This window comes from Gavialis gangeticus, unplaced genomic scaffold, assembly GCF_001723915.1.
Source record: "Gavialis gangeticus isolate Ggan-Ray unplaced genomic scaffold, GavGan_comp1, whole genome shotgun sequence".
In the NCBI taxonomy this organism is placed as follows: Eukaryota; Metazoa; Chordata; order Crocodylia; family Gavialidae; genus Gavialis; species Gavialis gangeticus.
In genome coordinates, this window is record NW_017728991.1 from 5567331 (window position 1) to 5591472 (window position 24142).

General features: G+C 40.8%; 1 protein-coding gene across 2 annotated transcripts in view; it reads right to left on the bottom strand.

The window, feature by feature from the left end:
• The window catches only part of CEP112 (centrosomal protein 112), a 364802-nt gene that overhangs the window by 36312 nt on the left and 304348 nt on the right, over positions 1 to 24142 (bottom strand). The window lies entirely within an intron of this gene.

The window sequence follows — 24142 nt, forward strand, 5'->3', positions numbered from 1 at the left end:
AAGTGCAGTGCCCAGAACTGGATGCAGTACTCCACTTATGGCCTGACCAATGTCGCGAAGAGGGGGAGCATCACCTCTCTGGATGGCTTGAGATGCATCTTTGGATGCACGACAAGGTCCGGTTGGCTTTGCTGGCTGCGGTCTGGCATTGGCGGCTCATGTTCATCTTGGAGTCAATACTGACTCCAAGATCCCTTTCCGCCTCTGTGCTCTCAAGGGGGGAGCTCCCCAGCTTGTATGTACACTGTGGATTCCTTCTCCCCAGGTGCAGCACCCTGCATTTATCTACGTTGAACCCCATCCTATTACTATCTGCCCACTTCTGTAGTCTGTCTAAATCTAATTGCACCTACCTCTCCCCACATCTTGGTGTCATCGGCAGACTTGGACAACGTGTTTTGCACCCCCTCATCCAAGTCGCTGATGAAGATTTTGAACAGTGTAGGCCCCTTTAGAAGGATCGCAACTGTCTATAAAGCTCTGCTCTTTGTATTTGTACAACCCATGTTTCATTTAATAGTTTCATAGTGTTTCAATACTTTAAGTCAGGGGCTGGCAACACTTTGCAATGGGGGTGGGGGGGCTCCTTTCATGGAACTTGGCTCCAAGCACAGCCGTTTCCAACCAGGCCCACGCCACTGCTGTTTGCACTGCAGCCTCCCCCCCCTCCTCCCACAGTGCCACCCCCACATCTCCATCACCCAAGCAAAGTCCCCAGCCACTAAAATGCCACTGAAGCTCTCCAGCTCCATAGGCTGTAAGCTACCAACCTGTTTTAAAGTAAAAGAATGATCCTCTCCCTGAGGAACCATATTCTGAGTTTTCAGTAAAAATGAATTCAGTGTTATGTAAACTAAGCTCTCTGAAGCAAAGAACTTGTCCTCTCCCCTATCAGTAGAGTATCTAATATCTGTACTGCTGAGGAGTACAAACCCAATACATCACACAAATACTATGATAGTAGAACATTAACTATGACATCTTATCTTTAGCTAACTCTTAGATATTCTCAATTTTTACTAAAATCAGACGAAATGCACTGAAAAAATATTTTTTGCTATTACCACTACAACTATTTAAATGTTTTATTTATTTAAATTGTGGTTCCACATCCAGGTCCAGCTATTAGTTCCATGTTATAATGAAAAGATTGTTCCTGTCCAAAAGAATGGACAATCTGTATTATTTCCAACAAACACACCAAGTTTCATAGTTCTATGTGAAGTCACTGGTAGATGCCTCAAAGCCAGTTAAATACTTACTTATATGCAGGCTGACCATCCATCCCGGTTTGGCCGGGACAGCCCTGGATTCCATAGGCTGATCCCGGTCAGTTGGTCAAAAGTCCCGGGCTGGCGTCCAAGTAGGAAGGCAGAGCAGCATGGTGCGCCAGGCAAGCGGGTGGGCAGGCACTGCTGCTGCTGGGTGGGAGCAAGGGATGTAGGGACCTCAGATAGGCATCTTTGGGTGACCATACGTCCATCTGCCTTGCTCCCGCCCAGGAGCTGTGGTGCCTGCCCACCTGTCTGTCTGACACACTATGCCACCCTGCCTCCCCGCCAGACTTTCGACCAACCAGCTGGGACTGGCCTATGCAATCCTGGAGTGTTCCAGCCAAACCAGGACACCTGGTCTCCCACATATATGTTTATTAAATGCTTAGTTGTGTGTGCAAGTTTGAATAAAAGCATTAATTCCATAAATGCCGACACGAGGCGCAGTACAGATTATGTATGCTAGACTGACACCAACCCAGAAGTGTCAGGATGCACAAAGGAAGCACCAAGGGTTATCTTTAGACAGCTGAGAAATTGGAACATTGGTCCTGTACCACCAGAAACATTTCAACAAAGTCTGGACTGCAACTGAAAATGGGCATTTGCATTGGAGGCGTGCAATAAATGATACTATGCTTCTCATTTTGACTTTAGAAAAACTGAACAGCATAGGTATGCTTCCTCAGATCCTGCTGTGAAGGAGAGGCCAACAAACTTGTGTTCCTTTAATGCTTTTTTCAGAGATGCTGATAAGGCTATCACCTGCTTCCTCAACGTGGAATACCGGTAAGTAAATCAGAATCATTAAAAGTACTTGGAGTACAAAGATTTAACAGAAAAAAAAAATCTCTCTCTCTTCCACAGCACTAAAATACTGTAGTCTCCAATCGTTTACAGGACAAAATTGCTATTCAGATAAGATAAGACGACTACTTATGATAAATCTTGCACATTGTTTTGAAGTGATGCCAAATGTTAACTTTAAAGTATTAAAGCTGTAAGACTACTACATGTTCTAATGCCAAAAAGTTTAACCAGACCCAAGAATGAACTTCAAGTCTGCCCAGGGCCTTTTTGTGCTATCACTGCCACTGAGAAATACTGAAAACCGGTCTTTGATTATGTACCTAGGCTTGTATGCTCACAGATCTCGGGGCATGATAAATTTGCACTAATATAATGAAAAAAGCTATTCATGTGATTTGCATTTTTTATTTTATGTTTGTATATCTGCTAAGGCAAGTTACAAATCAAAATGTATCTAATGATGTAAAAACCTAAATCAGCAGTTGTCAGATGGAAATTTAAAATAAAAAAGAATAGAGTTTTTCAGGGGTGCAGGTTGTAGCCGTGTTGGTCTAAGGACATAGGCAGACAAAGTTCTTTGGGTGAATCTGATATCTTTTATTAGGCCAACTTAAATAGTTGGAAAATGTTTTTAGCAAGTTTTCAGATTTAAAAACCCCTTCGTCAGGCTGAGGAAGTCTCTGCAGTTGATGTGAGCTTTTCCTGGATGGAATGAATAGTAAAGCCAGAGGCTGGGCTGGTGTGCATGCAACACAGGCAGTTGGTGTCAGGATGTAAATTGAAGAATCAGTGGGTGAGAGACAGGCTGGGTGGGTGGAGAGAAAAAAGGAGGATGAATATAGCAGTTAAACAGTGAAGAGGCACCTGGGGAGTCAGATGTCAGGCAAGTTATGTGTCATCAATCCAATGTCTAAATTTAGTCTGTGATTTTTTGTATCCAGGAGGTTGATGAAGTGAAGTTCGTAGGCTTGTCTCTGAGAAGTGTTTTGTAAGTTCCCTTTGAGGATTAGGACTGAGAGATTGGCGAGAGAGTGGTTTTCTTGTGAGAAATGTTCCCCCACAGGTAACTGGGTATTCCTGTCTTTGATAGATTTCCGGTGTGCATCATCCTGGTGCGCAGTTGTTGTTCGGTCTCTCCTACGTAGTTTCCATCAGGGCATTTGGTGCACTGGATGAGCTATATTACATTTCTGGAGGTGCAACTGTAAGATGCAGGGATGCTGATGGCTTTGTTGTGGGGTGTAGTAATTGTGGGGGTGGAGATGTGTTGGCAGGTTTTGCATTTCTTGTCATAGCATGGTCCAGATCCATTTGGTGTGTTCTGGGCCTGAGGAAGTTTGCTTCTGGTGATGTAGTTAGCGAGGTTCAGTGCTTGTTTGCAGGCTGGGAAGATCTCTTTAAGAACAGAGTCTCTTTCTAGTATGGGATGCAATTGTTTGAGGATTTTCCGTATGGGTTTGAGGGAGGGGTGATATGTTATAACCAGCGGTGTGCGATTTGTGCGGGTTTTTCTTCCATACTGCAGCAATTCTTCACGTGGTATCTGGGTGACTCTTTCAAACATGCAATCTTTCTCTCTGGAGGAGTGTCTTTGTTGGGTGAAAGCCTTTTTAAGATTGGTGAGGCGGCAATCCCGGGTGTTCTCTTCAGTGCAAGTTCGGTGGTATCTGAGGGCTTAGCTGTATATCACAGCTTTCTTGGTGTGTGTAGGGCAATTGTTGGTTCTGCGCAGATATGTATGTTGGTCTGTGGGTTTCTTGTATAACGTGGTCTGTATTTTACCATTCTGGATAGTGATCATCATGTCTAAAAAGGAGATGTTGGTGCTGGAGTATTCAAGAGATAGTCAGAGGGATGATGACTGTTGAATTTCTGATGGAACTCAATCAGAGACTGCAGGTTTTCTGTCCAAATGATGAAGATGTCATCAATATATCTTAAGTATAGCAAGGGTTTGATGATGCAGTCCTTGAGAGATTCTTCTTCCAGGTAGCTCATAAAAAGGCTGGTATACTGTGGGGCCACTTTGGTCTGGAGGAAGTGTTAGTTATTAAAAGTAAAATTGTTGTGGATAAAGTGTGGATGAAGGTCGGTAATATCTTTGGATCTGTACTCCGAGTTGTAATCTTGCTCTTGTAGATACGTAAGGCAGGCTTAGATGCCATCCTGGTGTGGGATGTTAGTATATAAGCTGGTAACATCCGTGGTGGCTAGGAGGTGTTGCTGGGCAGGTGGTCTTTTTCATGTACTTGAAAATCAGCTGAGAAAGACTTAGCAAACTCATCTGAGATAGCTAGTACAAACATGGCTGGTAAGCATTCCTGGGTTTAGTTTTTAAAAAAGCAAGCCATTTCTCTACATGCACACACTGAAACCAATGGTGACCACTACCAACCAATTAGCTGTCACATTTCAAACAGGCAGACAAGAAAATGTCTATAGATGTAAAGGGATACTGAGGTGCACTCATATCACTCATTCAGCAGACTCATTTCCTTCATGAAGAGACTCTGGCAAGTTTCATTCATCCACACGATTGTTGGTGGTGTAAAAGGGATGGCTGGGTGTGTGTGATTTTTTTTTATCTTGGAGAAAATAAAAATCACTGGACTGCATTATGAAAATTTAGAAGAAGCTATTACATACACCAAGATCTCACTGCAGGCAAACACAGTACGTTGGTAGCAGAGAAGAGACTTAGTTCAAATGCCATCCCATTCAACAAGTTTCCTCCTTTTGGCTTGTTATTCCTTTTTACAGCATAGAAATACATTTGAACACAACTGGGAACTTTACTGAAACCTGAGGGCCTGTGGATTTGACTAACTTGAGAAATTCAAGTTTCTGCGCTTGTCTTTGTTCCATCCACTCCAGACATGGTGACTGCCAGAGCAGGGCATGCACGTGTTGTTTGAATAAGAGAGTAAACAAGGACTTAAGCCAGCGTAAGTGGAAACTTATCTTTTGGGAAACCACGTTAGGTTTAAATGAATAAAAACCAGTTTTGTTCTACAGTTGGAAGCTCACATTTTCTACGCAGTTACATTCAAATTCAGAGCATGTGGCACTACGGTTGTATGCTCTCTCAACACGTTTTTATATAGGAGGGTATACATGCAACAAACCAAAACTCTTGGAATAACCGTTCAAAACTGTCCAACACAGAATACACTGTGACTTTACTGATTGTTCCCATCATCTGTTATGAACGTTAGTCATCGGCATGTTGTGTACTGAGATGGCTGAAGCCTTTTAAGACTTCTGGCCAGTGAGGGTAGCTGCAGAGTGGTAGCGTGTTAACCAACCTAAAGCCACAGGGGAGCACTTGTTGTGCATAAATGCTGTCCTCTGAAAATACAGGTAGTTCCTTTGCTTGCATGGCAGGTAAAACAATCAGAAAGAAAAGCCAAATCTCAATAATGGCCATTACGTAAAAGCCATTCCAAAAAAGTAGCTTCTAGACCCTGAAAGTAGATGGCTGGAGGAGTGAGAATACTGCCTACTGATATCTCCAACAAATAAGACTTATAGGTAAGTAATTACCCTGTGTGAGACTTGCACTCCCACAGAGTAAGGACTTTGATGGATGTTGCAAAAGAAAAGCAGGTGTTAAGCTGCAAAAATGAAGAGGCCAACACTACCAGCCGGGTTAAGAAAGCTTCCACATCCATTCTTCCCTTTCTGTGCTGAGGGGCGCAATCTTCCCCAGCATTACTCACTGGGCGGCACCTGAGAAGCTTGTCCAGACGGCCACTTCAAAATGTTCCACAGACCGGACACGTGAACGTGAGCAAGTGCCACCCTCCCATAACACCACACTTGGGATGTATGACATGTTTGGTTTGATAGCTGGCAAGGGGCTGTTCATTAATGCATAGGCTCAAATAGGAACTTCCCAGCTTTTCAGAACAGAATTCTGCTCTGCTCCTCTGACATGTAGAAATTACACTGAAAAGCCCTCAAACCTCATATTTAATAAGGATAGCTTGACTGAAATGTCTGTTATGCAGCATATAGCCAAGATGGCACTGGTTTTTACAGTCAGTTTGACTTTGAATCGTAAGAAGGTAAAGTGTGGCCCAGTCAAGGTCTTGTTCAGTTAATACTTGGTAAAGATGCGAATCCAGGGTTGATCAGCCCTTTTCTGTAGCTGACAGACAAGGTTTCCTCTCTTCACACAGGATGCACTTTAAAAAGGCACCGAATGGCAGTTGACAGCTTATCCTGGGAACGAAATGCAACCTCTCTTTTGGAAAATTAAACGTAGACTTATGTCTCAAAAATCATGTACTGCATTTACCCCAATTCCTCAGTGATTCAACTAGGTATTTGTTTTACGGAAACATAAGCTTTTATACTAAACTTTCCAAACGCGAAGTTCTAACTCACAGAATATCAGTGCCTGCATTTAATGACTGCTGGGATGAACAACGTGTAGTAGTTAAAAAAAGAAGAGAAAAAAATCCAGGTCATTTTCTGAATCACAAAAGCAGTTTCCATTTTTCCAAACAAAGCCTTACTTAATCAGTTAGACTGTTCAAGGTACAAAATTAATCCTGCACTCTCAGGTTTGCTGAGTTGACTTACATCACTGCCATAAAGACAGTATTTTTTTTCAGTTAAACCGGCTTTCAAATGCCATGTAAACATGTTTGCTGTTGAAAGTCTACACCATACCTGACCTTGGAAGTGCTTTGTGTTGGCCCGAGAACAAAGAAATGAAATGTTTTGCTTTCCAGTCCAGATATCCTACACTTTGAAAAGCACTTAAAAATGTAAATGAGATAATAAACTCTGCTGCAACAATGTGGGTGAACTATGGCTACAGAAAAAAGGCGCATTTGTTTGATTTATTGATAACAATGAAGGGAAAAAATTGAAAACAAGTCAAATTGTCCCCGTTTCTGAGTTTTCAATTCACTTCCTAAAGTCTGAATCGCATATGAAATAAGCAGTCATGTGCACTACAAAATAGGAGAGACATGGGCTTGTGGTGAGGCACTGAAGGAGGACACAAGATCTGGATTCAATCTGTAGCCCTGCCACGAGCTTCCTATATTACTCTGGCCAGTCACTCAATCTCTTAATGCTTCCTTTCTCCACCTATGAAATGTTTCCACCAGCATTTGTTAGGCTCTCAGTTAAAATCAACGGCAATGGTCATATCCAAGGATATATGGATGCTTGGTACTTGTGTCTGCTTTGGCACAAAAGTCATTTTTTACTCCTTCTAGGCTAGCAGTTAGCACAGCTCTAATCTGGATCCTACAGTGGCTTAAGCATCATCAATAGACTGTTTAACACAGTTTTCCTTTGTAAGACCAAATCTGTCCTTGGTAACTGAGAACAGAGTTTAGAAACAATATTTTCGCATGTGGAATTAGTGCAGAATTTGGCCTATGAAATCTTATAATTCTGTTCCATGATCCACGAGACCAGAAGATTTCAGGCCAACTTAGATCCTAGGCTGAGGCTGCAATGGTGACAGATTAAAAAAAAAAGGTTGTAGATGGTATAGATTTGATGTGGAGCCAGTATTACAGTCACTTTTCAGAGTGGAAAAACAATACAAGGCATTAGCTACAAGATTGAATTACAGAGAGAGACAGATGTTTAAAGATGACATGAACAAATATAACATGGTGATATAAAGAAGATTGCTTTTTAGTTTTTAATACATGAAAAATGGCCTGCTCATACTTTAATTACAGGAAATTGTTAAAAAGAGTAGGATGTCGCGCATAAAAATTCAGCTTGGGCAGATTTCAGTAGGCAGGAACCAACACCGTCTTGGCCTAATTGTGCGTGAAGTGAAGTATCTGGGCTGTGGCTGCTGCAAAGATTTTACATGTTCTTCAAAAAGACTGGAATACGTTCTCCTACTGCAACTAAAATGACTTGTTCCTTTAGGTCACTTCCTGAGCAAGTAAGGGCTTGTTTTGCTCCTGTTCAAAATAATGGCAAGACTGCTTAGTGATGTGATAAAGAATTTGGGGCCAGAGTGAACAGGAGCTGTTGTTTTTCCTTGTCATTTGAATACATAAGAGGAGACACTTATAGGGAAGGGAAAATCTTTCCAAATGTTTTCCATTCAAGCTCTGAATGCATGCTCGTCTTGAAGCACCGGGTGTGAAATACGGTACCCATATTGTGATGAGCAGTGATTATGCCTGTAAGGGCCACATTCTCGTTTTAATACAAATCCATAATCCTTCTTGGCTGTAACAGCAACTCTGCATGCACATCACGAGGAGAACAGACCTTGGCATTTTGACCAGCATGGAGTAATACTAATAATAAGGGTAATAATCGTTAGCGCTGTTCGTCCTCAAAAGGCTTTACAAACATTACCAAATTAATGTAATTAGTTAATGAAAGATGCAGTAATAAAAGCTACTGTAATTACCTACTGTAGTTTTAATGATCTCTTTACCAAGGCCCACAGAAGAGTGGTTCCACTTTCCACTCCGTGCCAATAGCAATCCTGAAGTACAGACCTCTCTTTCAATACCCCCTTAATTCAGATTACAATCATTACTGCTTTTTCACTCTGCTAGCGTATGAAGAAAACATGAAGAAAAACCTAACTTTGGAAGCTTGATAGCGATCTTTGTAAAAGTGAATGAGGACTACAGAGCATTTTGTTCCCGAACTATAAATATATTTGTAGATAATCTATATGCTGTGACAAAACTAGAATGACCCAGCTGAGAGCCCCTTCATCTGTATGTGGGATTGCAAGTCAGGGACTGTCTGAAGATCACACAGACAAAAGTCATCTTTTATGCCGGGTGGTCTCACCGTCTATTTATAGTCAACTGCAGCTCCTGTTTAAAAAATAGGTCAACTCTATCTTCAGAAGTAATCTCAGGTGTTCTCCCACTAAGTCAGTAAATGTGGCCTTTATTCCAGTATTTCATGATTAAATAAAAGTATGTAGCTTTGTTGGTGACATGACAGTAAATATGGCTGGGTTCGTTAGTACCGACAGGAACTGCAATAAATGTCACTGCAAAGGTCACTGGTGCATTTTGTGCATCAAAGTGAAGCTCTGCCCAGAGATTTGGGAGCCTTTGTCTTCATCTGTTGTTCTGCATTCCAGCGCATAGCTAGTTTAAAGCCTCGGTACTCAATTTCTCTTTGTATTTGGTGTCAAGCAAAGGAAATCTTATGGTTTTAACCTAATACATATGTTTGCTGTTCACATATGGCACAACTCCTTTTTGGTGGGAACTTTTTAGCTGTTATTGCAACACACCATATATCTAAGAAAGTCTGCTTTGATGTTGAACTATTGCTACACTACTCTTTAGGCTACAGACTCAATGTGAAAGGCAACATTTCTGTGGTCTGTGTCAAAATAAACTTTGTTTTTGCAAACAAAGCTTTCTCCCTCCCCACCTATATACAGCAGCCAACATCATTGCAATGAAAAAGAAAATTTTTCTTCTTATTCTGTTCTGAAAATAGCTTGTGGGTTTAACCACAAGTTATTCTCCAAGTCCGTAAGTAAAATCACAATTACTATTATATCTGCACAAAAAGCAGTGATAACTTACTATCTGCCACACACAAAACCTGAAAATATATTTTACATTTATATATCACCTTCCTGTCTAGGAGATATCACAGCCTTTTGCCAGCCTTACAGCTTCATCGCCACTGAGAGGTAGATAAGGATTATATATGCTTTACACATGGGGAAACCAAGGCAGGGGGAAAGCAACAGACTTGTTCAACATCCTATGAAACAGCAGCAGAGCTGTAAACAGATTCGAGGAATGCTGACACCTAATCTCCTTCGCTACCCACAGGACATGGTCTCCCAAAGCAGGAAAGCAGACCTACAAAACAGCATCTTCTCCCACAGCGAACAACAGTAATTGCTGGATGATCAGCAAAGACAAAAATCAGGCTGCACAGCGGACATGCCAGAATGGAAGTTGAGCTCTTGGAAACCTGGCTCTTGTCGTGAATGCCAAACACTTCTGAAAATCAGGCCAAGGCTCTGTTTTGAACTCGCGGGTGTCAGTCCTGTAGTTTGCCAGAGACGCTGTTGTGAAATTCAATCCGTTTGACTGTACCAGTCGTGGGGAGGGGTAAAGAGAGAGACAGTGTTTGGGTCTAGGATCATCCTTCAATAGCAGTGAAAACTTTGCTAGCCAGGCTCCGAACTGCTCAGGAAGGAAAGGCTGAACTTTCGAAAGGAATCCGATTGCATCCTCTTCAACTTTCACCGATTGCAGGAGGGATGTATTAGCAACATGCTATCTACATTGGCTCCTGAGCAGCTCAACCTATTAGTTCAAACTTTATCTAGGAATCCAAATGCGTGTGAATACTCCATCGAGTTTGCAACCGTTCTGATCTAATGTTGCAACCTCACGTTCTGCGGTTTTCTTCCTGTTTGACACCGTTTGCGTACTTTCAGTGCTTCCTGTAAACCTGTAATTTTTGCCAGCTGAGCTTTTTAAGTCCAGTTTCAGCAAGGTACTTGAGCACATACCTAACTAAATATGTGAGCAATGCTTAACGGCAGGTGTGTGTGTAGGCACCTCCTGGAATTTCCCTGTATAGGGAATGTAAAGGGTGAAATAAGGTAGAATCAGTCCTGCATGCATACAGACTCAAATGAAACAGCAACATAAATCCTAAGGGTTTTTCTGAGGTGGCAGTAGTGGGAGAGGGGAGGAGGCAGAGATTCAAAGAGCAATAATAAACTTGCTTTCACATGTCCTTTTCGTTGAACCACAAAAAACAACAAGCAGCAGCATGACCACGTGAAAGCATTGCTTTGTCTGCTACCAGAATGCATTAGGCTTGTCATGATTAAGACGCTATGAAAGCTTGTCAGCTATCAGACCTTACTTATTGCAATATTTATTTAGGGGTATCCTGGCTGCATGCTTTAAAAGCAAGCCTTTTCCAGCCTGCACTAAGATTACATGGTCATGAGCACCTGTGTGAGGTTCGAGGTCAAGGGGTGACTGAACAGAGACACAATTACTGATACTTCCCCTCCCTTCACTCCTGGAGGGGTAAAGGAAAACGTATAGTATTTCAGAAATTTTAGATGAAATGAATCTTTTAAACCCAGAGATCCCATGACATGTAGCGTACACTTACGAAGAAAAAAGTCCCAAACTTCCAATTTAAACCACTTAGAATGAGAGGATTTACCGAGATTCTGTCTAATGTTCGGCTGACGCATTGTCAAAAACATTTATCCCACAACCTTTTGAAGTTTCTTAGCTCCCCTCTAGTTATTAAAGCTTGAACTGCAGAGTTCGTTATCTTCCTCCAAGCACACACACCAAGGTAATTTTTTTAGAAGTCAACCCTTTCCATCTGATTCCAGGACTATTTCAGCTGGATTTCAGGACTGTTTAAGCAAAATACAAATGTCCCAATCAGATACATGTCTAATGCTGTAAAGCTCAGATCCACATAGGGACTGAAATGTGGCAATGTTGCTAAAACCTAACTTTTAGGGACCTGGCACCAGAAGTGGAATTCACAAACCCAAGTTAGCCACCTAAGTCCTTTGTTGAGTGAATGGGAAGAAACAGGCACCAAAAAATGCGATTCCCAGCAGTCAGCAGGCTAAGCAGGGGGATGCCCAGGCCAGCCAAAAGGAAATACAAAGACAGGGGATGTGTCTGAAGACCCACCTTTCTTCTGGACTTGGGTGCTTCTCTGCAGCCCTGAGTGAGGTAGGATGCACAGCCTGAAAGCCCTTTCCAGAAGTAAGCTGCCACCTTCGGTACATGAGTGGCTCAGTCTTTTTTTCAAGATAGGGATGGAATAAGAGGAAGAGGAAAAGAAAAAGGAGGAAGCTGTGATAGTGATGGCAGAAACCACCATTCACACAGGAACCAAGTGGCCAGAGCGCTTGCCCGGGAAGTGGTAGGTCATGAAAACTGCAAGAAGTCTGTCCTTTCTGCATAGACCTTTTGGAATATGACTCGAGCCTCTGTTTGTATGCCCAAAGTGTGCATGGGAAACAGCACCAATGCACGCATCAGAGCAGTGAAAAACTGCAATGGATGACATAAATTAACTAGTAACAGCCCAAGGAGTCGTTTTGCCACATGCTTCAATTCTCTTAATGAGCCTTAAGATGACCAAGTATCAGCTTCCCTCTTTATTGCTAGCAATGATTTCAAGAAATGTTTGTTTGTGATAGAGCATATTTATATTACTATTTGCTGAACAACTCAGTCTTCACACACCAGACAGCCTACTTTTGCAGTGAAGGAACCAGCAAGTTTCACCAGGCTTATTTCTCTTCAGTGTTCTTTTTATAATAGATTCCCTGCTGTAGATGCATGAAAACCTGATATTATAAACATTGCTTACCTTATGAGATGCAAGTTTAAGGTGCATCTCCATCTGAATTTAGCATTCACACATTTCTAACCAATAAGCTAATTTGATTCTTGGCACGTATAAAAGAAAAATGCAATGCTTTGTGAAGTGGGCTACTAGATTATCAACTATCACTTTCAGAAACTTTTTAATTCTTCCCAGAGCGGCAGAAGCATAATTCACTGGATAAAATAGCATGCATTCTATTATATGCAAGCAAAGAAGACAGCAGCTTAATAATATCTTTATGCCTTTCAAAGTAACCTTAATAAGTATATTAACTTGCAAGGCAAAGCACTGCTTTTTGAACCGGACAAGAGCAAGCTTGACTTAAGAGTTTGTACATTCAATATATTCTGCTCTGGGAGGTGAAAGGCAGCAAAGTAATATCTTCTAAAATTATGTCTTTAAGCCAAACCTGGTATGGCTCTCGGCAGTGAAGACTATACAGTACTTTAACTTAGAAACTCTTTTTTTCAAAGTCTTTAATGAGACACAGCCCAATTACATTGGCAAAGAGACCTAATAGTCCAATCCCTCCTATTTAAATAAATGGGTGTAAACTGAGCAATTTTGAAGACTTTTATTTTTTTGAAATCACACCAAGTTGAAACTCATTTACTTGAAAAGGGGGAGGGGAAAAAAAGAAGATCCTCTGCAGCTGGTCAAACAGATTACTATAATTTAATCTTATTAGCCTAAGGAAAAAGAAAACTTTTTTCCAAGTATCTACTTATGTAGCATCTACGTTAGCCGGTACAGATTTTTCCCTCGGTACTTTAGAGATTTGGAATCCCTAATGTAAAATTAGTTAGAAAACAAAGAAGAAACACCCCAAATCCTGAAAAAGTCCATATCCCCTAGCTTTACATTCTGAATACATTTTTTCATAATTCCTGCGTAATTCCTCTCTCAGAATTGTCTACAGCAATGCCAGAAGAACACTCCACTTAGCTCTGCTTGAGGCGTACTTGCAGTCAACCTTCAGTTGATCTGGGAACATGAAAACAGTGCAATGAATTTTGGGAACTTAAGTTCTCTGGACATGCTTCACTTAATAGCTATTGTCTGACACAGACATTTGGTGTGTATTCTACAAACGAGAAAAAACAGAGAAATTATCTGTATCCTGGTGTTTTAATGGCTTTTCAAAGGCAGTTCTCTGTAACTGCAACAGCAAGACCTTTTAAACTCTTTAATGTACTACCACTGCAAAAGTTGTGAAACATTTAAAGAGACAGCTGAAGAAGAATCAAATATGTCTCACTGTAAAGGGCTTCCCACTTACTTTAGAGACTAGATTCACACCAGCGTTGTTGCCTTGCTAAGGTTCAATGCACAGTGGGGGGGATTTTGGCTTTAAAGTTTTCAGTTGGGACCATCCTCCTCAAACAGGAAAATCAAACGGGAGGAATCAGCTGTAGAGTCTAGAATTAAGGAATGATGTAGCTCACAGAATCATAGACAATGAGGGTGGGAGGGGACCTCAGGAGGTCACATCTAGTCCAACCCCCTGCTCCAAGCAGGACCACCCACAAGTATACTATCCCAGCCAAGGCTTTGTCTACTTGGGTCTTCAGGAAGACAAACCTCCAAAGATGGGGACTTCGCAACCTCCTAGTGAGAGAGTTTTTCCTGATATCCAATCTAAACTTCCCTTGTGGCAACTGGAGCCCATCGCTCCTTGTCCTATCATCTGCTCCCACTGAGATCAGTCCAGCTCCATCCTCTTTGCAGCCCCCCTGCAGGGAGGTGAAGGCTACTATCAAATCCCCCTCGGTCTTCTCTTCACCAGACTAAATAAGCCAAGTCCCCCCAGCCTCTCCTCAGCTCTCTAGCCATTTTAGTTGCCCTCTGCTGGACTCTCCAATGAATCCACAGCCTTTCTGTAGCAGGGAGTCCAAAACTGGACACAGGACTCCAGATGTGGCCTCACCAGTGCCAAAAGCAACGCTCCTACTAACACAGCCCCGTATGCTGTTAGCCTTCTTGGCAACAAGGGCATGCTGCTGGCTCATTCACTCAGGTAAGCAACTATTGGCAGTGCTCAAGAAATAATCTTCAGATACTGATAACTGTGGGAACTGTTGGAACCAGATAGCAATGGTTCACTCCAGGTACACATTATAGATACCACATCTCAACCTTATCCTTTGGGAAGTTTTAAAGCTTTTAAACTTGGCGTTGCTGGGATCCTGAGAATACTTGAGGTGTTTTTCCATCTAGCCCAGATAGACGATGGCTGATGGAGGTACATATTTCATTAGTTTATCTTCTCGGAGTGATGGACAAGCATTGGATATCCTTGATTACATGGTTTGGCTTACTTATCAGGAATACAAGACACCTTGTCAGTGATTTGTTCTTCCTTCATAAAGCCTTCTCAAAGGATGGCGATGGAGCAGTTGAGAATTTACCCAAGTTACTGCCATACGTCACGGAGCAGTCTGTACAGAGGCAAGATGAGGTGATGTCGGCAGCATTGCCACACATACACACACACATGTTAATTTTACTTGAGTGCTAACTAAGGCTATATGGTCTATTTGCTGTCCCAGTGCTTGGCTGAGAGAGGGGACTCATCTCCTCTCATTTGCAATGCCAACAAGTTGTGCCATCAAATATTTTCTTCCATTAGAGATGAATTGGTCAATACTTACACGGTGACCACAGAGAAATCTCCAGTCTGGCTACTATAAATTGCTCTGTTTTGACAGACTGCTTACCCTCAGAAATCACTATTTACATGCCCACCACATATACAGCTACCTCATCTCCGGAGTCCTTCCAGATGTTACCTCACCCACTGCCAGATATAAAATATGTTTGAATTATTAAAGGAATTACTGTTACTATGTATGTTATCTGTGGACATGCAGGCTTTCAAAGGAAAACCATGATTAGGAAACAGAGAGTAGATTCAGGTAGTAAGGGGTGGCACAAAGGAGTTTAAAAGTTGGGACAGACACCTTTGATGTGGGCATACTGATGAAGATGATCTGTGGATTTATAGTAGCTAAAAGAGAAGAAAAGAACTGCAGAGAGTTCAGATTTCAGTATTTTAAAAGCCTCTTCTATTAACTCAGTAATAACTGTATCCTGAGCTAATAAAGAAAGAACAATTTCGCTTTTGTACATATTCCAGGCCTCTACAGATATGTTACCTCAGGTAGAAACTTTCAAGAAAGACATCAGCCCAAGATGCAAGAATTGGAAAAGAAATCCCAAATTAATGTCTTCTAGATTCACAAATGTGCAGCTGAAATGTCTTCATGCAGGTAGAAAGTGTTACAAGGGTTACAATGTTTGAACAGTTGTTTGATCAGTGCTAAGAGAATTACTGCCAAACCTGCTTGGTACATCCGAAGTGAGATGGGTCCTTTCAAAACACACACACACACGTAAATAAACGTACATATCTATAAACATATGTGTATATATAAACATATATATACATACATATATGTGTGTGTGTGTGTGTGTGTGTGTATTTGAAAATGTTGCTACAAATGACATTTTAAAATGCAACAGCATTCAAAATAACAAAAAACAGTTCCAGTTCTGAAGCACCACCAGTTTCTCACTTGTGCAGTTACATACCAGCCTTTTATCATTACACCTGCACAGCCCAGAAGAGTGGAGATTTTAAACTCCCTTTGGCACCTAAGAAAAACCTTCATCATAAACTAGATGTAAACAGCAATAAAAAGAATATATGGGCCAGTGTGACAAAACTAACAATTTCCCATCTGACTTGAGGGTCTGATCAGGAAGGGGAAGGAAGCTTTCCTGTTTGGCAGAGGTAGGTTCCCAGGATGACATTTTAAATAAACAGAATGCAAAACTAACTGCAGAAATCAACATTGTTTTTAATCATTAGAGGTGTGTGTTAGCATAAGCTGAGCTCAGACCAGTGCCAAAGTCCACCTGTAAATGTGGATTCTGCAGTGTTCAGGAAGGGGAGCAGGCCAGGGTAGAGGGAAACAGGAACTGAATAACAGCATACTAAATAAATGGAAAGCGATATATAAGGAAAGAATAGAAAATTAACACCAACACCTCCAACCGCACTATAAGCTCTGCACATCAATCACTTTTTGCTTCCCTGTGCCTTTCTGGTTTCCAAGCTTCACACCAGTGTGGGTCGATATGATGTGGTATTCTGGCAGGGGTAAGGAAATGCATAATATCAAGCATGAGCTGAGGATGGCTGCTTGGTCGATAGCAGTGGTCAAGGGTGTTTCCAGGTATGCAGACAATTTGAACCCGAGGATACGAATCAAATTATTACATAGCCTCCTGTAATTGCTGTTTTTCCTCTGGCGAATTGCAAGAGCAAAGCTGTGCAGGATATGAATTACATTCACTTTGGAAACAAAAATATAAGGAATCTAAATATAGTCCTATAAGGATAAACTTGTGCTTTTTTAAGGCCAGCTGAATTCTTTATATTTCCCAGGTTCTGAAATCATCTAAATAATGCTAGACTGGTCCAAAATGGGCAGGGATCCCAAGACACATCTAAAGTTTGGCAGCCTGATTTTCATACTGAAAATTTTAGCCTGCTTCTCACATACCTATAAGAAAACACCAAATAAGTTTACCCTTATGCACATTTTTCCATCGTTTGTATTTTGAGGTGATCTTTAGAAATCAATTTGGAACTGAGTCTCTTGGCATGCACTTCTACCCTACCACATGTAAAATGGTGAATAAGCACATCCCCTTCATGAGCCTCGGCACAGTCAAAAACCAAGATAAGTGAGGGGGCAGAGACCACATGGGACTGGACTTGAAAGAGTAGACAAGCATGGAGGTCCCCAAACCATCATGCAGCAAATACAGAAGACATTATGGAGCTCCAAGCTGTAATATTTCTTCCAGGCTACCAGTACATACAGCTGCTGGTGTGATTTGGAAGAAATCCCCTAAGCATTTTTCTACGGCGTTTTCCTTCAGGTGCAATGCTCTGGGCCACAAAGCAGCAGTGAACATGTGCAACTGCTGCTAATATTTTCCATCAGGAAGACAGAGACACTCAGCTCCTCCCATGATGTTGTCCAAAGGAGACCAGGAACTTGTCCTACAGTGCCTAGAAATCTTTACAACCTCTGCGCGTATGGTTCCCACTCAGTGCACAGGTGCTTTCTGCACAGGACTTCCCAACACATCCACTGGAAACATCTCTTAGGAGCTGCACATGCTGTTATGCTCCCCCTCCTAAGCATGTAAAGGATGGAGGTGCCAAGCCCCCACACACTTCCTTGGCCACCTAGAACCCTGAAGACAAATCTATAAACTGCTGGGAAGGAAGACAAGTCACGGGATCCACATGCAGGCAATATTTTGAAGTATCCAAGTCACTGTGAGAGAAGCTGCCTTCCTCTCCTTCCAGTTTCTGTGCACACGGATCTCCCCGATACTGTTTAGACAGTAGCATAGTTCTACATTTGGCAGGAAAGATCAACAAATGGCAAACTTGAAAGGAATACAGCTCTCTTCCAAAATAAAGGCATTTACCCTGTCCATTATTCAAGAAAATTAGCAAGAAAAATAGGCCTGAAAGCTCACGGGTACAGGCTCTGAAATGAAGCTAAATCCAGCGTGCCTAACTAAACTAAATTCTGCCCATATTGTATTGTTGCTGTTATTTTACCAATGAGCTGAAGGAAATTACAGCAGAAGTAATACACCAACCAGGAAAGTCCAGTAGTAGCAAATCATTCCTAAATGATATAGCAGAGTAACGCAGGCATTGTTCCAACTCTTTCCCAACAGGCTGTTAGGAGGTACTGAATGGTGACTGGGCCCTCTCCATCCCTTACGCCCTTAGGAAGAGGGCTGTGAAAGCAGACAAGGTGTCTGTGCAGCCCCCAACAGACCCTCCTGGGGAAAGCATGCCAGCTGGCAGGGCATGGGACATGTGCACAGGCTGAGTAAGCTTCACCTGCATAGAGACTCAAAAGGAGAATTATTTGTTACACGTCATCATTAAATAATTATTGGCTTTATTGTTGGGCAGATGGTATGTACTGGCACTGATAATCTTAGAATCACAGGGCAACAAGGTGCAGCAGGACTAAATTAAAATTCCTTTTTTTCTTCTCAAAATATCCATGTTACACAAAGGATTTCCTACTGGCCTCTACCAATATTTTAGCTAAATTATGAAGGCAAATCAAAGCTCCTTCCACTTAAAACCCAGGCACACTGGGATTGACTGGCTGATATTATTTCTCTAGACCTTAGACATTTTCTAGACCACTGCTTCACTTAGTTTTATTCTCAAACCACAATAATTGGTTCAGATACGAATGATCTCCAAGAGCTAATAATAACATTCTCTTCAAATGAGCCAGTTCTTCAGGAAGAAATTTGGCAAAATGATATATATTTCATAGATGATTTTGGAACCGGAACCTGGAGAATGATTGCTGGAAGAATCATAAAAATAGGGTACACATTTCTAGCACTGATGGGAACTGTCAGCTGCTGGTGACACTATTTATAAGGTTCACATTTTACACAAATTTGCAAGATGAAAATGCCGCTTTTACTGAGCATGAAATGATGAGAAACTCAATGCCTCAAAACATTAGAAAGGTGTTTTTAAAATCAAATCTTTAAACTCCATACATATCTGTATCTTTTGATGTCTTACTTGGTTGCTGCTTTATGCCATTCAAGGCTTACTCAGAAAAGCAGAAGTTGGCCCCCCGGTAGGCTGTTTAGGTGAGTTTGCCATCTGATCTCCTGAATGCACACACAAAAGTCTCTGTATAGTTTTCTCCTTGCAAGTACTGTACTGGAGTTTGGAAAGCACCTTTATTTTAAATTGCGCTGATGTTCAAAAATGGCAGCTCTGGCTGTTCTCCTTTAATATTTCTTAGTAACAAAACTTTTAATGCAAAGAAAATGATAGGCATTCTCATTCCATATGGAGAAGTGCTATATTTAGAAAACCAATACATTCCAGGAATGACAAAAAGTGCCACTGACTATTCATTACTGATGCAAACCCTTGCATCTAAGTATGGTGACTATCCTTAAAAAAATCAATATTGGTCAATTGTATCAGAGATGCACCAGTTTTCCTAATCTATGCTTTAAAAAGAAAATGAATGTGAAACATATTAATAAATACTAATTTTAGTGAGGATAGTTCCATAGCTGCATGCATTTGTCATCCCAAGAAAAACATTTTGTTCCCTTTTGTTGCTTTTTCTGTTTGTTTTTTAATAATCTCTGACTATATTCATGAGATCTTCACATGCACAGAAATGCCTGCTGTAATACTAAGCTTTGGTGTTTCCTGTCCCTTCATGTTTGATCTATTTGAGGTTCAGAGTTATAAGCAGAGCTGTCGTGCCAGCAGAAAAATCTAAAAGGAATCTGAATATTCTTCAAGTCAATATAAAATTTGGCAGATCTTTTTAATGTGTAAAGATGAAGCCCCAGCTGACCCCCCACCCCATGCTAATATCTATGCCTCAGCCAGCACCATGACTAATAAATAAGGGATAGCACTATATTGTTATATCTAATTATGCATTTTTTAAACACAAAATAAGATTGAAAATTCTGCCTGCAAACTGGAGTACTCCAATGTAACAGGGTGGGATGTTACATTTAAATATATGCTGATAAGTAAACCTGGCCCATATCCCCTATCTTAGTTTACCAAACCCTGTTATCTATGTTACCATGCCAGGCTTTAAAAATAATAAATGTTTGTGGCCTATGGGACGTTCGCTTTGAAGATGCCGTTCGCTCCAGCGACTTCTTTGTTGGTGAGTTTATAATTCACACATATTGTATTTCCACCTACACTGCTGGAGGAGCCCCCAAGTCGAGGCTGTTCCAGAAGACAGAGGGAGGAAGGCAGGGCTCCAGGAAGTTATTGGAAACGGAACAAAGAACAACCCTTGGAAACTCTACAGGAGTCTATGCACAGTCTGTTTTGCAGACACCCTGTATTTGGAGGACAGTAGATACTTGTCTTTTTATCTTTATCTTTTTTAGTGAAGTCCCAGGCTTATGAGCATGGGCTCTCCCGCAGAACCTGGTCCTAATACAAAGGCTGTCTGCTGTATGCCTTCCAGGCCTTCCCCCAATTCTTTCCTTCCAGACCCAGCTTTCTCCCTACATACACGTTCCCCAGCTTTGCAGGACAGCAGAGCCACTCTGAAATGCAGGAAAAGCACAGTGAACCACTCCATGATCTTCTTTATCATGGCAGTCTTTATGAAAATTTCCATTTTCACAATTTTTAAAAGTAGTTTCCTATTCCCCTTCGCTTTGTTTAAAAGGCAATACCTTTATTTCAAACTTGTTTTATTTGTTTTATTTCCTAGTTTATGTTATGACTTTTTATTTACACTTGCTAATAGTTTAGGGCCAAATTCACTCTATTAATTATATTAAGAATAATTTTTGTATAGGTTTCATGATTAAAACAAGTTTTTATGAGCAATTTTGGGTTTTAAAATGCCTTTTTCCATGTTTCCAATATGCAATACAGCAGAAACTGCAACATAAACTATTCACGTTTTTATATATTGTTTTGTACCTATGGGTGTTTCTCTTCCATAATTTTTGCATTGGTAGATATACTGTATTTCCCTCCTCCAGTACTGATAATGAAGAGGACTCCACATCATGCAGAGACATGACTTCAGCCTTGAAAGCTAAACATTGAAAGAAGCAATAATAATGCCAGAGAAGTAAAAATACAACTTTCAGAGTTGCCAGATAAAACTGGACTGCAGTGCAGACACTAAGTAGGTACCAGTTCTAGTCTTTTCTAAAGCCTGTAAGTATGATTTCGCTGTTGGCCATAGCAAGTTCTTCAATGTGTTGAGACATGAAAAGTCAAGAGAAATGCCAAAGTGCAAAGCTTGCTGCAGGAAAAAAAGATGACTCAGTTATTTGTCTCAAAAAGCATGTCAAAGATATTATAAAGTGCTTACAGATGCTCAGCCAGTGCTTACAAATGCTCAGATTCCTGCCTGGCATTAGATATCCTGTAACTGGAAAACGAGAGCTTCAAAACAAGGAACAATTTTTTGCTACCAGAGTAAGTGAATGGATCTGCAATCCTATTGCATAGGATTTTCAGAAAGATCCCTCTAATGACTGTCACAAGTTGGCATGTTTGTGGATGCAGAACTATTAAAAGCAATACAACAGGTCCTAACCAGATGGCTTGCAGAAAAGAAGTCACTATCAAGTGTAATGATGAAATGTCGATGCCTTCTTATAGACAGCATTACCTGAAATAAAGATGGCCAACTTAAAATAAAATTACAGTAAACTTTACAAAGACAAATGTTTGTTAAGTTAAAGTGTTTTCTTACTGGCTAAAGAACAGAACAAGCTCATTATTCATGTCAGTGAAATGCAACTGTGTGTTAACCAACCCCTGCTGCATCAATGTATATTTACCAAGATAAACTCAATCTTCATTTGACAGAAAGGAAACAAAATCACCAAGTTACAAAAAGGCTTCACTTTTACACTAACAGTTGCTTCATTTGATGGTTTTCTGCTCACAGCATCTGATGAAGACAGCTTGGACTCACAAAAGCTTATGCTATACACCTCTGATGCAGATAACCTATAAAATACAAACTGGCCCTGCCTTTTGCCTGCCTTCTGACTTTTTCACATGCTGCCCTCACCAGCTTCTCAGTCACAACATCAAGTCATGGCACTTGACAAAACAGACTATTATATTCTCATTACCATGCATGCATAAAGCATGAAGGAAAGTGGAGAACATGCAAAACACCCAGTGTTCTGGACTAAACGTTTATTTGCCACAGCTGGAATACTTGTTGGCAGTCCTAGAAAGAAAAGGTCTGTACCACTTTCTTGATTTCCAATGGACAGACTCAGAAAAACAGGGTTTGGCCACATTACAGGTTTGCTATATCACTCTGATATTGTCAATGACTGCGCTGGAGCAGTTTCTTGAGTTATTACTTGAGCACCTTTCATGGGTGTCTATATTCTCTTGGCATGGAAAAAAGGCATCTTACTAAGCACTGCCCCTGTAAAAATGTGCTTTAAAAAAAATAAAATTCTCGGATAATCATCAGCAATTTTAAGAATAAAAACAGTCAACATTTTTTAAAGGTTGGTTTATGAGTAATTTGAGCATGAAGCATGAAAACAGTTTCACTAAATAAGCCTTTCAGAAGTGGTGTGTTGCTCAACTGTAAATCTGCTCTACTAATATCCTTCCAAAACCACCCCGGGTTGATTTGTTTGTCCTTGTTATGATTGACCAGTCACGATTCTGAAACGAAAAGAAGTGAAACAGAACAAAGCCACAGGATAACTTTCAGCTTGAAAACAAACAGCTCACCCCATCTTGCCCTCAGAGTTTCCTTTTGATAAATGCCTCTGCTTCACTTCAGCGTTTACGTAGAGCAGTAGATCAATATTCCTTGGGCATTTTCAGTAAACTAAGCAAAATACTTTGAAAATTTCTTGCGATTCTGCTTCAAATTTCTATTTTTGGAGAAAGCTTCTAATGGCAGAATACAACCAAACCCCACTAGTGGCAAACTTGGCCAATACTTAATAAAGCATTTTACATTGTTAAAAAAAAGAGCAGAAAAGACTGCAGCTTCCATAACATTGTTCTCAAAATGTATAACGATCTAATTCAGTAGCATCATTTCTGATTAAGACCTTGATCCAAAATTTCAATTGTGATTCGATTTTCGTTTTCAAGCACAGTACAATTTTCATAATTCTCCTATAAGGTTTACTAGATCTAACAGGGTTTCTGAATACATGTTCTCTAGATTTCACATGGTTGGGTTTTTTTCCATTTAAAGCATAATGGCCATCTACAAACTCACTACAACCATAAGGCAGCACATACAGATTTTTGGATCCTACTCAGATCCTGAAATGGGTCTCAGAGGGGAAGGTAGCTGGTGTGATTGTGAAACTAAACTGAAAGTCATGAGAATCCGGTTCATTCCTGGCTCTGCTACAGACTCACTGCTTAACCTCAGGCAAGCCATTTGATCACTCTGCAACTCAGTCTCCTGTCAGGAGGAAACAGGAAGAATACCTCCTTTCTCCCATCTTTTGTCATGTTAATCGAGATTAGAAGCTCTTTGAGACAAATACGTTCTCTTACTGTGTATCATACATTAGCTAGCATAAGTGAGCCATTTGTGGGTAGCGTTACTAAGCCTGTAACAGAAGTACTTATTAGAGCACACTAAATGTAATATAACAGGGACAGAATTTCCTTAACTTTCGGCCAATACATAGTTCTGCAGTGTTATCTAAAAGGTATGGGGAGGACAAATGTAAAAACTGAGTGGCTTTAAAGGACTCTGAGAAGTGTTTTCTACAGCTTACTGACGCGTTTGGACACTTTTTAAAAGCAGAACATTATTTACAATTGCAAGCAGTATTTTCTAATAAACTGAACTGATAAGAAAACAGAAGTAAAGGTAAAAATCAGCATAGTCATGAGGTTTTGAAAAGCACGGCTTTCTGGCTGCTTAGCATCTATGAGAAGAGTGTAAATAGCACAGGTGCATTTTTTACAACTATCTTCTGGAAATAAAGATGTTAGGCTTCCTGACAGAAATGTTTCATAGATTTCATAGTTTTTAGGGTTGGAAGGGACCCCAGTAGATCATTTAGTCCAACCCCCTGCC